Consider the following 18,254-nt stretch of genomic DNA (forward strand, 5'->3'; position numbering starts at 1 on the left):
ATTCCTAATGAAACGGGAAGTTTAGGTGGGACATATTGAATGGCTTGTCCTTTGGTAAAAAAAAAAAAAAAGAAGCCGTTAGCAGAGATTGGAATCATACAATAAATAAATTAACGATTCTGGATTTGATCAGTTTATCAATTCCAGTTCCCTTAGCAGTCCCATTAGCAATTTAGTGCTTTAAAGAAATACATTTTTGGAGAAAAAAACGAATTACTATTCAGCTTTTTAAAAATGACTTAATTGTCTTGCTTTTGGCATAAATGTAGTCCTATAATTTGCCATAAATATACATTAAACAGCAAAAATAACAAAAAAGTCAAGAAACTGATTTTATTAATAGTTATTAAAATTTATATTAAGCAAACAACATATTCTTTTTTATATATTGATTTATATGGGGAAAAACTAAAAAAAGTTGAACTTATTTTAACTATAGCTCCACTTTTTGAGAAGCTTTAGCATGTCATGTGTGAGATGCTGTAAATAACATGAGGCACAAGCGCAATGGTCCAACATGTCGTCTAGCACGTATTTACATAAAAAAAAAACAATCGTATGAAAATGCTTGCTTGCTTTCTGGTTGTGTGGCTCGGTGAATGACAGTGATGCCACACAAACTCCCATAACATCGTCAACCGCGGCTGTAACTTTGTTGTCACAAGAAACGCTCTACCAACTGTTAGTTCGATTAGAAAGCAACCAACTGACACTGATAGAATACGACAATAGAGGTGAAATGGTCACATGACTGTCCCTGGACATGTCCCTTTTATCACTGTCCGTGTCATTGTAGAACATCTGGGGGAGATTAGGAGCATGTAAATGTGCGCCTTGGTATAGAGACAATCTGCTGCGGCATCTGAGTGTGGAAAGCCCAGGGATAATGCAAACCCTGTCAGCTGAATCCATAAAGAGGGTGTCTTTTTTTCCTCGTGGTAATGGAATCTGGTTACAGAACATACCATTGTTAATCGGCATAAAAGATCTCGACGCGGGAAGGGTTATCTAATACAGATATGAGAACGCTTTTTACCACATTAACCCATTTAAGTTGTCAGAAATCACTTTCACTAGAGCTGGACAATGAGTGCAGATGCACATTAATGAATCATCCTTTTCCAAAAAGCTACGACTTCCATTTCAAGTAAAACGAGACCACATATTTAGGGGTATCAATGACTTCAGCTTAGCCACAACTATTGAGATGTTTTTAGAGCTGTGCTTTCAAAAAAGAAAAGTACAGGCTATACATTTTCTGGCTGCTACACGGTAGGCAAAGCTCTGAGTCATGGTGTAAAGTGGATACTGCCCTACATTACCCCCACCCTCTTCCTGCCCACTCAGGTTGGCAGCGCAATTACCTCTGACAGGTTTGTACTGTGGGTCTTCTAGATTTCAGCTCAATCACATGTTCAGATCTCACAAACCAGCTGAACTGAGAGAAAGATCAAAGAAAGAATCAACAAACTGCTTTGTTCTCTGGTTAAAATCATACTATTTTATAGACTATTTTTAGTATTTAATTTTTTTCATTACAAATGATATCAACGTAACTATTACAATACAGAGTAAAAAAACAAACAAAAAAAAACTATGCCATAATGCATTTAAAATACATTTATTTCATACTAAGCATACTTCAAATTCATTAACATATTTAATGGTGTATCACTTAAGGCAGTGTTTCTCAACCCTGGTCCTGAGCGCCCCCCATCACTGCACATTTTATGTGTCTCCCTAATCAAACACACCTGATTCAACTCATTAGCTCATTAAAAGAAACTCCAGGAACTTAAATAGGTGTGTCAGATAAGGGAGACATACAAAATGTGCAGTGTTGGGGGGCGCCCAGGACCAGGGTTGAGAAACACTGACTTAAGGCTTACTGATATAAAATTATAATTAAACATTATTTTGAGTATTTCTTTATTGCACATTTCTTAGTATTATTTCTTAAATGTATTTTAATATCACTATTGTATGACAATGTAGGATTGTATGATCTCTGTATAATATCAGTCTTTAAATGCAAGGTATTTAAAGTGTAACTGAAGTATACTTGAAGTACTTCCACTTTAGCACAATCAAATATACAGTGGGTACGGAAAGTATTCAGACCCCCTTAAATTTTTCACGCTTTGTTATATTGCAGCCATTTGCTAAAATCATTTAAGTTAATTTTTTTTCCTCATTAATGTACACACAGCACCCCATATTGACAGAAAAACATTCCTCCACACAATTAAAGTACATCAAGCACAAAATTATTTGTTCCAGTTTAGCAGACTTTAAGAATATCAGTACAGTATACCAAAAGTATAATTGCAGGGTATTTTTATAAAGCACATAAATATGTAAATGTATTTGTAGTATACTTTAACAAAATATATGTATTTCAGATGCATTTTAGTATATTTTTTCACTAGGGTGTACATTTCAGTATTTCTTTATATCTTGTATGATCCCTTTTTGCTTTAATGACTGACAGTCATTCACACGGTCAGTGCCAAAAAACTTGCTTAAATTTGATTACTGTCCAAGAAATACAAACTATATCCATACTATTTCAGCCAATGTTGCCTATTTAATTTAATTGATATTTAATTCAATGTAGATTACCTTTGCTGTAATCTAACACTCAGAGATATTCTTGAAAAACTGAAAATAGGAAAATTTTACATACTGTACATCAGGGGTGCCCAACCCTGCTCCTGGCGATCGACTGTCCTGCAAAGTTTAGCTCCAACTCTAATCAAAGACACCTGCAATGAATTTTTAAGTGATCCTGAAGACCCTAATCAGTTGCTTCAGGTGTGTTTGTTTAGGGTTGGAGCTGAACTTTGTGGGACAGTCGATCGCCAGGAGCAGGGTTGGGCACCCCTGCTGTACATTATAATGCTGTAATGCAAAATTCACTTGTAGCATTTAAAACAACATTTAAAACTACTTTTTTGTTTAGAGTTTCAGTTTTAGTCAAACATTTTTTTTTATTTTATATTTAAAAGACGTTCGGGACAACAACAAATTTTTACTCCCATTATGAGAAAAAAATAGGGGGAAAGAACTACATTTGAAATGGTTCTGAGCAGTGCACTTAAAGCAAAGTCATTTAAGCAATAGTACAAAATAATTCCTACAGTTCTATTAGTGTGTGGCTTTCCTTTAATCAAGCCTCATTCTTTGAAATTGTTCCTACAAAGTAGGCAAGAGTTTGCTTTAGCAAGACTTGAAATGACATGCTGAATTATACATCCACCTGTACAAATTATGTTCACCTGGTGGAATATTTACCCCCTTTCCCCCTCCCAGTTGTCCCCAGCCCATTGAGAGACAATGTATGCTTTTTTTACTTAAGTAATAAATGATTCACTGAAATGTGCAGTTTTACATTTTACATTTCTTTATACAAGATGGATATCCTTTGTCCGCTCACTCTGATGGTTTGCTTGCTTAATGATAAGTAATGGCACTAATGTGCAATGAGAGCACTAGTGAGTACTTCAGTAAAAATGTCCTCTTAGTTTAGACCAGAGGGATTTGATTTCATTACACACATCTGTGATCTTTAGCCTCCTCCCGACACATCATCTGGTCGAATGACTAACAAATCCACATGAACAGAAATCTACCCAAACAGTCAAGCTCTTTCAATATCCTGAAGAAAAAAAAAAACTCTTTACAGTGCTCTGTAAGTGAGCCCTGCATAGCCTCAACGTGAGACATACCTTACACGAAAGAACATTCACTTGCAGGGCCATATACACACACAGGCACCTGATGTCCTCTTCCTCTTTAGACACTTGTCACCACTTTAGAGTCTGCTTTACATCTGTCTGGAGGTTATAATTCCCCAATCTATGTAAGCAGAGCAAAGCGGAGTGGATTCTGACAACTATGCTGTATGTGCAGGATCAACCTCACACAGGCTACATTCACAAAGTCAGTGTTTGGCAACTGTATTTACTGACAATACAGACAATTTTCTGAAACTGCCCTTTTCATACAACAGCTATCAGGAGCAAGTCAAATACTACAGATATGAAAAAATTAACCAAAGTTAAGCTGCATTTACAGTACATTTCTGTGTAACTATTTTGACAGACAGAAACTTTAATGTACTTTGATGTTTACTTTAAAGGAGACATATTATGCACCTTTTTACAATATGTAATATAAGTCTCTGGTGTCCCCAGAATGTGTCTGTGAAGTTTCAGCTCAAAATACACCACAGATCATTTATTATATAATTTTGAAAATGCCTATGTTGAGTGGAAGCAGAAACACAATGTTTTTCGGGCCTGTCTCTTTAAATGCAAATTAGCTGCTGCTCCCCGCCCCCTTTTCCAGAATAGAGCTGCGCCATTACAGCTAGGACCTGCAAAAAACATCTGTTTTGGTTCTGATCATCATGTTTATCGCACTGAAAACATGCATTTTAAACCATATTAGTTTAAACATCTGATATACGGTTTCCTGAGTGCACACAACCGAAGCACACGGACAGAAAGCGGCCACCAGACAGCATGTGAGTACTGAACTAAGTTCTCATTCACACACAAGTTTACGTTAAAAACACACGAGTTACAAAAACAGTCAGTTATGTGAAGATAAACAGCTGGGAAATAAATCGCATGTTTATTTTAGATCTGTGTGGCAGCAGCAATACACATTAAATATATCAATAAATCCACTGCTCTCTTGTCTCCTCTGAGGCTGGGACTCTAAATAGTGTTCTGTGCTCGTCTGTGCAGCCAAAGACAGAACAGTTAGCAAGTTTTGCTCAAACTTTCGCCATGGCATTAGAACTGGTACACCGTTGTCGCTTGCGAAATCAAAATGACGTGGGTGGAAACGTGCAGATTAAGGGGCGGTAATGAGAACCCAAGTTACTGGGTTAATCTTTTTCACGTTTCCTTGGTTGGTAGATGCACCAGGGACCTGATTATAGCACTTAAAACCTGGAAAAATCCGATTTTCATGATATGTCACTTTTAATGTTATTTTACATTTGAGTGTTTTTGAAGATTAGCATTTAGGGGGCATTAGATGGCAAATGCAATCTAAATGTAAAAATACACTGATTTAACTTGAACAATGAACTATCCAATATCAGACCTTACAAGTAAAAAAGTGATAGTGCTGAGAACCGACATGATACTGATGTATGGTGCACATTAAAGTAAATATAAAATATGGTGACTTCTTCCATAATACTAAAAAGTTTTATCAAAACATTATTTCAATAGAGTCAATAGAGTTAGACTTTATTTGTCAAATCTGAAGTAACCAAAAGCATCTTCCAATGGTAATCTAATTATTAAATGAGTGTAGTTTGTAGTATTTGTGTAGTATCCTAACCAGGATCTGTTCACACAAAGTTCTGAAAATTTAAAGAGAAAGTTCACCAAAAATGTGACTCAAAGCCATACAAATAAGCAAATGATTATGATCAATTTGAGAATGATCAATTTTCAGAACTCGCAACCAAATTTTGAGAGTGAGTTTGGTTAGTCTGTACTTTTAGGTTAACTACCACTTTAAGAAAGTGAACATACCACATTTTTCTGCTATGTGAACACATAGTGGTAGGATTTAAAAAAAAAAAGTTATACTAATCAATGCTATATTTATTTACAGCTAATTCAGTAAAAAAAAACTGTAATATTGTGAAATATTATAACAATTTAAAGTAACTATTTTGTATTTTAATACAGTATATTTCAAAATGAAATCTATTCCTGTGACGGCAAAGCTGAATTTTCAGCAGCAATTACTCCAGTCGTCAGTGTCACATGATTCTTCAGAAATTAAATGTTGAAAAAAGTTATAGTGTTTAAAATTTTGTGATATTTTTCAGGATATTTTTTTGATAAATAGAAAGTTCAAAAGAGCAGCATTTATTTAAAAGAAATCTAACAATGCAAAAGCCTTTACTGAATAAATTATTTATTCAGTCTTTGCTGAATAAAAGCAATAATTTCTTTTAAAAAAATCTTACTGACCCCAAACTCTTCAACAGTAGTTTAGAAAAAAGGAAAAAGGAAAATAAGGCAATGCTAACCACCACCTGCTTTACAATTTCTGTCACACATATGCAGCACATTTGAAAGCACACTAAGAGACAAAAGACTGGATTACCAGTTACTCCCAGTAAATACCAAAGCATCATAAGTTGCCTGCAAATTAGCTTTCACCTGACTGTGAACGTTTTGCTCGTCTAACCTGAAAAAGCAAACTGTTTGCTGCTCTACGGCAGGAACCCGAGGCTATAGTCATTGGCACGTGTTTGGCTGTGAGAGTGACTTTATTAGTATCTGTGAGTGTGTGTGCATGCAGCTCTGGGATAACAAGAAGGTTAACATTTTCCAGTTGGCCGCTCGGGGGCATGTGTTGAACCCTGCACTTGCAGCCCCTGGTTCTTTGATGTGGGAGTGGGTGAAACGTTCACGAAACTCAGCTTGTTGACAGAGCGATTCTTAATCAATACAGTGAGTCTTACAATGTGTGTCTGCAAATTGACTGAATTGACATACTTTGTCTAAGTCACTGATCAACTTTTAATTAAAAAATGGCAACATATCATGTCAGGAACATGTTAAGACATCTAACATCTCAGTTAATTACACATGAATAAGAGGACAGCAAAAAGGTGGTAGTTTTGATCTCTTATCCAACAGAAAATCCACAAAAAAACTTGCAAATATAATGCAGAAGTTGTGTGCACAGTACCAAAGGTCTGGTGGTCTCATGCTAAAGCATGAGATATGGGGCTTCCTTTATTAAGCTTCCTCTCATAAGCACGTGCATGTGTGTGTAAGTGTGTGTGTGTGTGTGTGTGTTCGCATAAAGGGGTGGAGAATTACTGAGCTACGGGCTGATTAGAAAAGTAAGGACCCAAGGGAACCTGTGGGAGTGAATCTGGCTCAAGCCCAGGTAGTTATACACATCTGCATTACATCTACACACAAACATATACAAACACAAACACACATGCACACACAAAATGGATCTCAAATTACTCATGCACAGTAATGATGTGGTTTCCAGAGACGAGTATCTGAACTTGAATAGGTGTTCAACCTTATCCACATCCAAACGCTTATGTTCAGTGTATACATGACAATCCTTGTCTTTCAGAATGAATGCAGAATGTTTACAGCGATGAGAATATTCAGAAACATATTATAAATATATACACAAGTGCATTTCTATTGGCACATCTATTGGCTCTGTTTCAAAACCTAGTGAGCTTTCTATGAAGGAAGAATTATAAAGCGTTTAAGGCATGCTACCAATTCAAGGACTGTGCCAAAATGTAGGCAGCATGATAATCCTGCCTTCTAAGATACCTTGTTTTTGTCAAATTCTAAAGTAGCGCCCAAGGTAATATCAAAATGCTCAGTAAAGAAAAATCAATCCAAGATGGTGGACAGTGCAAGATGATCATATCCGCAAAATCAAAATATAAAATTAAATGTGTTTATTATTAATACACAATTAACATTGAAATTTAATTAAATATAAATACTACATAATTATACAAAGTTTCAAATCAGTCACTCATGAGATTCTGTTTCAAAATGCTCCCCTAGTTGGCTGCCTATGTAGGCAGTAGACAGCGAGATGAGCTTTTGAAGAGACATTTTTTTTATTCTTCTATCAGGAAGCCTCTATTTTGGAACAAGTAAATCTGCCATTTTCAAATGAGTTTGTGTGGATATAATTAGCAATAGTTAACATAACAATGAGGCTGATGAAAAGTGCTATTTGCATGTAAACATTCTGGGTTGTGATTTCATGCAGAGCTGCATGTCATTTGCTGGGCTGGTTACACATCATAAATGCTGCTTGGCTTGAAAATATAAATCCAGAGTTATTTTGCAACAACCTCTCTGGTTCACAGGCAATCAATGAGGGGTAAAAGGGAGAAGGTGATGAATTACGATACAAGGGCATTTTCTCACAAAACAAAGTGCATATATTGGCTACTAATGCGTCATTTCTAAGCACACAAATTCAGTCGGGACTGTTCCAGCAGTGGTTGTGGAATACGTGTGAATATTCCCTTAAGAAATGGGTCTTGGGGATCAAGTTTTTCTTCCATTGTCAATGATTGGCCTAATTGGAGACATCAGTGTTAAGGTGTCAGGGGATGTGATTTAAACCCTTTTAGGAGGTATGACTGTCCCATGGTCAAGTAAAGTTAGGTCTCTTTGGTGTTCAGCACTGGAGAAGCAATTACAAAAGGGACCATTGTGAAAAATGAGGGTCTACTCTGAAGCGGTGTCAGCCATTCATCACAAAATAAAAAATCTATCATTATTAAAGGAGCACTCCACCCAAAATGAAAATCTTCTCATCACTTACTTTCCCTCATGCCATCCCAGATGTATCTTTGATTCTTCTGTGGAACATAAACTGACATTTAGGGTAAGCGTACCTATTAAGTTCACGTACCCATTATGCACACTACCATTTTTGAGCTCAGTTTATGAAAAAAAAAAGTATTATCCTAATTGATGTCTTAACCAATTGATGTGTTTGTTACTATATACCTCCTGTAATTTCAAGTCAATCAGATCATCGCACACTGATGCTGCGTTCAAGTCCTCCTGGGACGTTCGTACTTACGAGTTGACAAGTCGTAATTACGACGTCAGGTGTGTTCAAGTCAGTTTAGTCGGCACAAGATGGCGGTGTACCTTCTTTTAATAAATTACAAGAAAATACAACAGGGTCTGTTAACTCTGCTTATAGAAAATGAAGAAAGAATTCGCATCAGGTGTGTTTTGCGTTTTTAATATTTTTAAAAAGTAATTTATAAAGCCACTTTAATCTGTATCGCATAAAAACTTGTTATTAATTGTTATATTACAAAACTATCAATTTAAACAAAAATGCACCGCTAACTACAGACGTTGCATCTATCGCTTCCGCTATGTTTCTCATTGACACGCCCCCAACTCGGAAACACGGGGCTTAAAGAAAATTTTGAGTTTCCCACTCGTAATAACGACTTTGTGGTGGCGTTCATGTGCGTTGAACTCGTAAATACGATCTATCCGACATGACTTGAACACACCATGAGATATGGATATTCATGTGTTCACACTGTTTGGTGGCCATTTTGAAAGCTGTCTGAAAACTTTCACCAAAAGAGTAACTTCTTAAATGTGCTTTTTTTTTAAAAAATGTTTAAGCCTTTACTGCAAAATTAAGAGATTAAGGTTTAGACTTTTGCATATTATAACCTGGAACTTGATGTGGGAAGTAATTACAGCTAGATCCAAAACAGTTTTAGCAACATAGCACAGTATAAGATTGTGTGCTACATTAATATATTACTTCACAGGCATTACTGGCTTGTACTTTTAAAGCAGCACTATGTAACTTTTTCTGTGTTCAAAATTTGCAAAATGTATATAATGAGCGAGTACATCATGAATTAATCTTCCAAACCGCATTTTTGTCTTATTCCGAATCACTACGGTACACTTATAATAAGTACTTATATTTGGACTATTGTAGCCTGGTCGAGTCGTCACCGCTGCGGAGTAACACATACCTGCGTGAATCGCAGACATAAACTTAGAGAAGTAGCTCTGGTTGGAATGTTCTACATAGTGCTGCTTTAAATCCATAATATTATAAATTTACAGTTTATTGCTGGTCTGTGGTTTTTACACTGCTGTAATTTTTTAAGATTTCATATTATTGTAAGGTGAGCTTAAAGGGTACACTACTATGAAAATCACACAGCTTCAGTGTGACATCAATAAGAAAAAGTATAATAGCATAGATATTGTCAATAATACTTGCTCATAATTAATTATTTATAAATGTAACACATGACCTAGATTATTTATTTTGCAAAATCTTGTCCTTTAAATTTCATGTAATATTTCTTAATTAAAAATTGTTGCTGCTCCAATTAAGCTCAGTGTGCTCCCTTTAAGCTCTTCCACAATGAACGTCTATGTAAATAATTAATAAACAGTCTTTAAATATGAACTGATTGTCTGGATGGAATCATAGTCTGATGCTAAAAATAATCGGAGTCTGTGACCATCATACACTACGTGATTTTCTATTAAATCAGTCAACTCAAATCTGCAGACTGGCTCTGACCTTTGGCAACTAATGTCAGCTTCTCCAGACTGTAAATCTGTGGAAAATCAGGGCAAAAACCATGTAGTGTAATTCAGGCTTAAGAGAACATAAATAAATTGACATCCATTTAGTTGACATAAGAGGAAATCCACTGGGGTTGTTTGGACTACCGTCATGTTCACTTTTTGAAGCATCAACTTTGGATGTCTCATACACTGACATTATATGGACTCGCAGAGCAAGATTATTTTTCACAAAAATCTTAATTTGTGTTCATTTAAAGATAGAAAGTCATACAGTATACATTTGGGACAGCATGAGGATGAGTAAATGATTTTTGAGTGGAATATCCTTTTAACTTACCCTCGTGCTGTTCCAAACCTGTATGACTTTTTTGTGTGTGTCATTATATTACCTTCATTTAGGATGATTCAGTAGAAACAGCATTCACAAAATGGCAATGTTCATTTTTTTCTTTGAGAATAGGCAGCAACATGGATTGTATACAGATTTGGCCATATGATAAATGCCATACTGGGTTGATTCGAGCTTAAATACTGAATGAAATGCCACATCCAGCATGCACAGAAATTCAAAACAAGTTTATTTTTGAATTTGGGTGGTCATTTTTTTCACATTGGCATTGTTTGATTGTTTGAGGCAACATTGTTGCAAGCGCACCAACTCCCAAGCATTCATCATTGTTCCCTGGAAGGGCTGGCCTTTGCTGCTACCCTCTGGGACGCCACACAGCAGCACAGCATACTGGAAGGCTACACAGAGTGCACAAGAGAACTGAACCATTTCCCAATTTATGATCTCTCAGCCCTTTAAAGGTTGATTTAATATTTGCCTGAGAGGTTCTGGAAAGCTTCCCGAAAATAAAAAGGAAGAGAGAAAAAAAATAAAACAAAACCAAACAAAAAAGGAGTCAAATGTTGTTTAGCTAACCTTTAATGCACTTGTTGGTGAACTGTGTCCAACAATAAGAAGTATTTATTAGTCTGGGTGAAGTGGAGGGGGACTGACACCATTCAGATTCAAAAGGGCTTTACACAGGAGCAAGAGTTCTATCATTAACCGTAGCTCCTAATGAACCACGTTTCAACACACATTTGCTCCAATGACATCACATGTCATTGGGATGATGTACAGCACATTGGATGGGAAGAGGCCTGAATTGCTTTTCCAAATGCTCACGAGAGCCAGGTTATATTCGAGTCACTTGAAAAAATAAAGCTGATGAGATGTGTACACTCGGTGCCAAGGCAAGCTAAAGCTAGCGCTGCCAAACCACCTGGATGCGAAAGCACTTTATCTCATGTATGCAATTAAAGAAGTGAAAGCCAGCAGCATTACAGATGCCTCCAAGTTGTCTGAAAACATTTAGTATCCAAACACTGATAAATCACCACTCTTATTTGCCATGTGATTTCATTAAAGGTGACTCATAAAAAGGCCTCCATGTAGGCTGGATTTACTTAAATGCTGATCCTGTGGATGAGGTTTTGCCCTTCAAGTCTTAGCCTAAAAAGAAAACCAACTTCAAATGATGGCAGTTTTGGTTTTGAACGCGCCAAAGTCTTTAACACATGCTCAGTCTTTTCATATGTCTGCCAAATGTGATTAAATGTGTAAAAAAACAAAATGTGTGCTGTAATTCATCTGCAACAAGATGTTCCTGAGAATGTTCTCCATGTATTAAAGAAGCTTATAGACACATTAGAGATAATGGTCCTCACTATAGCACATATCCAGGTTTTCTCCTACAGCACTGGCCCAGAACACTGAGGATTCTGTTGGCCAACTACAGATCATCCATAAACCGCAGGCTTTGGCCGATGCTATAAATGAAAACTTCTCAGCTCTTTATATCCGGACTTTGAGCCCTGGCCGCTAGAGAGACGGATGTGCCTCCACAGCTGCAGGCCACTTTAAAGCAGCACAGGTTTTCAGGGATATTTATGAATGTTTTTTGCTGGAGTGACTTTTTTCGGTTTCCCTGCAAACATGGCAATAATGGACACTTTTGTGTAGCCAGGTAAACGAAGACGAAACCGCTCTGATGTCAGCTGAAATATCTGCTAGATAAACAAGGCGATTGCCAGCATGCCCAAACGGTTTGTTTCATAGATAGCTCAAGTGTAATTTGGGACCAAACAGAGACATTTAGGGCAGCTACCTGAGGGCTTCGGCGTTGACGTCAAACCACAGGTTATTTTAAGCAGTAGGCCAAAGGTGGCCTGTTTCTTTTACAGAATATTTTGCCCCAACATGGCGAGCTGAAATCCATGTTACAGTGTAAAAGTCTGTTTTTAACTAATGGACGATGCTAAAAGCCTTCATCATAAATGTGTATAGTGTGTCTGGTGCTGCAGTGGACCTTCAGTGATGTGGTATAGGAAATCAATACGTCCCATTTCTAACTCCAGACTCATTCAGAGAGCAAATAGAAGCTGCTTTAGTGTGGCAACGCAATCAATTTGGTTATCTAAATTAAAGCCCGACCGATATATCGGTTTGCCGATATTATCGGCCGATATGAGCCTGTCGCAGATATATCGGTATCGGCGAATATGCCGCCGATATTAACTTTTTTTTTTTTTTTTACAGAACATATAATGCAGGTTAAATGCTTCTGAATGGTGTACTTACTTAGTTTGTCCAGCAGAGTGCGCTCCATTGTTTGCTACTGGCGACCCAGTTCAGTGTAGTGTAGAGATGCGCGGATGAGCTCAAACTTCATCTGAGTCTGCTGCTTCAAATTATCCGCCCGCCACCCACCCACACCTATATTTGATCGTCACATATACGATCCTCCGCAGACTGCGCGCGCACCTTCCCAAATGGACGAGGCCTTTATACTTGTCGCGTTCGCTGTTGTACTATTCTTTGAAACGACAGAGGGCGACGAGGAGTAATTGTTCTCTAAAACCATCGGGAATCACCGGTGAGAAAAAGGCATTTGCTGGTACAAGACTTCTCGCGTGATGAATAAGTTGATGAATTAATAATTTCTTTATGTACAAACTGATTAAAACAATCTTAAACTATTGGCTTTATTTTGCATCAAACACAAGACAACTTTAAGCAAATAGTGTATAAATAGTATCTAAATGAATTCTAATTCTATTTTTATACAATAAAAATAAAACGTACTTCAAATAAGAAGCCTTGGACAAACTATGCAAAAAATCTATGCATTGTTTTCCGTCAAAAACGGAAACTTCCGTTTGAACTTCACATCAAACTGCTTCTGTTTCACACAAATGCTGGCACAGACGTGCATGTTCGGCTAGAATCGCCCTGAACTCGTGCATCTTCAGATGTGGAACTGCGTGAAAAGTTACAAAAAATGCAGTGCACACCGCCACGCGAAATGAGTTCGCGCGCACTCAAAGTGAACTTCCGCCAACACCGCAATGACGTCATATTTGCAGCGCGCACCCAAGCGAACTTGCGGACGCGTCGAGTATAAATCAGCCTTCAGTCAATGCTGGTTAGGGATGGGAAATACCACTTATTTTGTTTTCGATACGATACCGATATTTTTCAAGGCAGTATCGTCGATATCGATACCGATTCGATACTTCTGAACTAAACTTTTAAATTATGAAATGTATTAAATTACTAAGAGTAAAATGGGTAATGATAAGCACTTAACTTTATGTTTAAAACGCATTTTAACATTCAATATGCCTTAATTGTAACTTACTAGGTTATATTTTTGTGTACACATGATTCAAATCTATAAATACTACAGCTGAACTATGGTCACTTTAGTAAACCCATGGTTCATTTTCATAAGGGAACGCAGCCCTGTTTGAATGCACTGTTAGAAGTGAGTGAACGCTCTCTGTGATTGATTAGGTCTGTCTTGCAACATTTGCGTGTCCAGATGAGCAGGAAAATAGTTCTATCCTACACAATTACTCGCTAACAAAGGTTATTCGTCCAGTTCAATGCATATTGTAAAAAAATTTTTGTTTGTTAAATTAACAAAATCAATGGTAAATAAAACACACCTTAGTATTGATATTTTTTGTTTGAGCGTCGATACTTTCGATACTCGCGGCAGTATTGATATATCGATACTTTGGATCGATACGCCCATCCCTAATGCTGGTGTATATACCGGCTGCGCCGCTGCCCAGAACTCATACTTATCACATCGGTCACATCGCGCGGAGCACGTCCGGTGTAGAACAGAACCCATTATAATCAGTTCTGTTGTCTACACTGGATGCAGTAAACTGATGCCTCGATTCTATTTATGACGTGCTGACACAAAGTTCAAATGATTTTCAACGGTCGCTTTGTCGCGTCCTGTTGCGGCGCAGACACAGTGTCAGCATAGTTTGTCAGTACAGTCAGTAACGTAGCAGATTGAAAAGTTACTATCTTTCTGCAGTCCTATAGACGGCAGTGCATTGGTGGCTTGAGTCTGTTGAATGGTTATTTAACGCTATGTTGTCACCTAGTTGGAGAGACTCAATGCTAAGTAAATAAACAACTATGTCCCCGTGTTTTACTCTCACAATGAGCTTATATTCGTTTGCTACATTAGTAGGGCCCTATGATTGAAAACATGGACAGAATCGTGGAATCCAGTCATAAAAACGGAATTTACTGTATAATACGGAATTTCATGGAATTTGTCTTATTTTTGATAAATTAAATGAAAAACAGGTCAGTACATATACGTATATAGACTGTGTCTGTGAATATTAAACTGCAAAAGACGATTTAAATACGAATGTTCTGCATGTTCATTTGCTTACCAGAAAATACACAACACAGAGTTTGTGAAAAAAAATATTATGAATTATTATTATTTATTGATTTTAGATGTTTAAATTTGGAAAAGCTGTGCTTCCTGCACAAACCTGCCCCTGTTGGTCTGGCAGTAGCTTGCTTGTGTTTGTGTTTAAATAAGTGTTTGATCACCATTATCACCATTATCATTGCAAAAAAAATGTATTTATGCATATATATTCTGGTTATGTAGGCTATACTGTATTCTATATACAGTACCAGTCAAAAGTTTGGACACACGAATGGGAAGTGTGTCCAAACTTTTGACTATACTGTAATATAATTGTCACAGATCGGCCAGACTATATAAAATATTATATAGTTTTATAGGAGTAGGTTTCATAGAGTTGGCAAATTAATTTTTCATAAGTTTGTAGGTACAGACATCTGTTGTGGCCGTTCTTGCCCGTTTTTTATGAGGCTTTTTTAATAGTGTTCATATCGATATCGGAATTATATCGTATCGACCGAAATTAAGAAATATATTGTGATATAAATTTTGGCCATATCGTCCAGCCCTAATCATGACTCACATTTCACAAGACTCATACCATAGCTATCCAAATTGCAAGTGCAATGCTGTACCAGGTGAGCTACAGAGCAAGTTTACTATATCAAAAGCCCAATTACATTTGGAGCTGGTTATGTGATGCAAAAATCTAAATAATAATAATTTATTATAATTTACAAATAATGTACTATGGTAGTGTGTTGAGGTCATATTAAATCAATAAGCTGCCCCGTAATCATAATTTGTGTAAAAAGGAATAAAAGTTGTTGCAGTTTTACTGCGATAGATTAAATGTATAGATTTTTGGAGTTTTTTAAAAACTGTAGTGAGTGGCATGTTTTTCCAATGAGCCTGGGTTTCTGAAATCAAGGTAACGTCTATAACAGATCCGAGCCTTCTTTAAAAATAACAAAAGGCTGTTTGACAAATTAGCAGTTGACAACAGTTGCTAAGGCAGGATTGGTCAGCAAGTAACATTTTAAGGTGGGTCTTAGAGAAGAGTGCACAAACAGTTTTTACAAAATCATTATAAGAATGTGGTACTATGAGCTTCCTCAAATGTATGACTAATCAGTGTAAAACACACATTCTTCCTGTATTTAAACGGAAAAAATAACATTTTAGTATCTCACAGGACAGGCTCTATTTTATAAGGGCAGATGGTTCTTTTTTTGAGCAGTATAGCTGAAGTTAAATCGGGAGTGCATGATGAAACAGACGAAGCAGAGAACTGACATGCAAATGTGCAAGAGCCGCCATTACTCATAAAAGATCATTTCAGTTTTAAGATGGCTTGGCAAGGGAACTGCTATTAGGAGCACGACTTAGCCAGAGCCTTTCCCGGCCTTGTCAAAAGAAGCTCTTTCTCTGCATCACAAATTCCTCTTAATTTAGAGAGCAATTCACTGCTCATTCATCTTCTATTCTAATCCACATACAGATCATGGCACTACCCAAAAATGGCATTCGCTCTTGGCACATCGGGGTGAGATTATCTCAAGCCTCTGAAGTCAGTGAGCCTCTTCAGGCAGCGGAGGATTTTACACTCGCAACTCTGAGGTTTGGGCTCAATTTCTCACATGCTTGACTATGGTATCTTCTTTTCTGGGTGTGACTCTAATTTTAGCTTTGTGCACCTTACATCTTCCTCTTTTTATGCAGAGTTTCCTGAATGAGGTTTGTATAAAGACACTGAAACGCATGCAAAAAAGCATGTTTCTGCAAGAGATGTGTATGAAGTATGTTATTGTTGACATCCTTAAACAAGTTCTGTTCTCTACAGTTGGGAGTTTCACTTGAAAAAAAAATCAGTTTATTAATTAAAAAAGATGATTAAATCAATAATTCATCTTTGACAAAATATATATATTTAAAGTAACCATGAAATCAAAATTCACAATTCTTATTTTCTTATGGATTACTGCAGTGCTTATTATGCATGATCTGTGCACATTATTAATGTTTTATCATGTGCCCTCGTAATCTTTAATCAAAATAACTTCCTCTCCCTCTTGCAATGACGTCTCTTCTCTTCTCTGATGATGTGTGTCTCGGACAACCTGTCACTCACTTAAGACAGCAAACAGCAATAGCAAAAGGAAATGATCTAAAGATTCAATCAATTTCTGATGGACCAAATTAAATCCCGTCCTAGATTTTTTTTTGTTTGAGAAGCAGTTTCACTCGAATATACGTCAAAATAAGGAAATAAAAGACAATAACAACTTCTGTTTCATGTCGTCTTTAAAATGATTTATTTAATTAAAGGGACAGTTTACTCAAAAATGCTTACTCTGAATGCAAATGCCATTCTAAACCTGTATGACCTACTTTATTCCGTGGAATATTAAAGAATGTATTTTAAAGAACGTTGGTAACCAAACAGTTTTGGTTAAAACTGACATCCACTTTATGTAAAACACACACACACACACACAGACATTCCTCAAAATATAATCTTTTGTTGTCCATAGTAGAAAGTCATACAGATCTAGAATGACATAAAAGTTTGTAAATTATGACAGAATTTGCACTTTTGGTATACTAAGCCTTTAATGTTTAAAGTGTAGTAAAATGTAAAAAAAAAAACAACTATAAATCACCTTTCAAATTGACAAATATAAGGACGTAGAAGCATTCATATAAATTCATGTTTACAATGTTAATTAATTAATAACAGTAAAAAGAAAAGTTTGCATTGGCCAGCTGCTTTTCTTATTCATTTGCTGTTTTTTTAAACATTATAACAAAAAAAAAGAACCAATGAATTTATGACTGAATTTTAAGACATGCACTTTTGATGCACGATGTCCACCACATTAACATAAAAGTAAACACATAAAGAAAAATAAATTTAAATATATATTTTACATTTACAGATACAGTATTTCTTGCATTTATTGCACACGAGTAACTATTTAACAATTACTTTTAAATATGAATGAAATCAACTGTTTTAAATATGTCAATTGATGTCATTTATTTAAAAATTGTCTAATTATTTTTGAATACACTGATAAATTATTTCTTTGTTTTATTTTTAAGTGGTACTCCTATTCTGACATATTAATCTAAATTAACTGCTCATTCACCAATGGTAAATACATTTTGTCTTAGCACTACCCACCATTATTTTCATTCAAAATGGACATGATCTGTCAAATCAGTCTAATGTGTCAAAAGGTGACTCACAGAACAAAGGTACCACACCAACTGTCAACAACAAACCAAGCACTACTTTGATGGGGTTAAGCGACCCAATTATAACGAGAGAGAGTGATGAGAAAAGAAAAAAAACCTATCCCTCCATTGTTTG

At 36.3% G+C, this 18,254-nt stretch overlaps 1 protein-coding gene across 3 annotated transcripts in view; it reads right to left on the reverse strand.

Annotated features, from left to right (window-relative positions):
* LOC107584138 (renalase-like) overlaps positions 1-18,254 on the reverse strand; it is a 54,311-nt gene that overhangs the window by 13,778 nt on the left and 22,279 nt on the right. The window lies entirely within an intron of this gene.

The sequence above is a fragment of the Sinocyclocheilus grahami genome, unplaced genomic scaffold (assembly GCF_001515645.1).
Source record: "Sinocyclocheilus grahami isolate Dianchi unplaced genomic scaffold, SAMN03320097.WGS_v1.1 scaffold57.1, whole genome shotgun sequence".
NCBI lineage: Eukaryota > Metazoa > Chordata > Actinopteri > Cypriniformes > Cyprinidae > Sinocyclocheilus > Sinocyclocheilus grahami.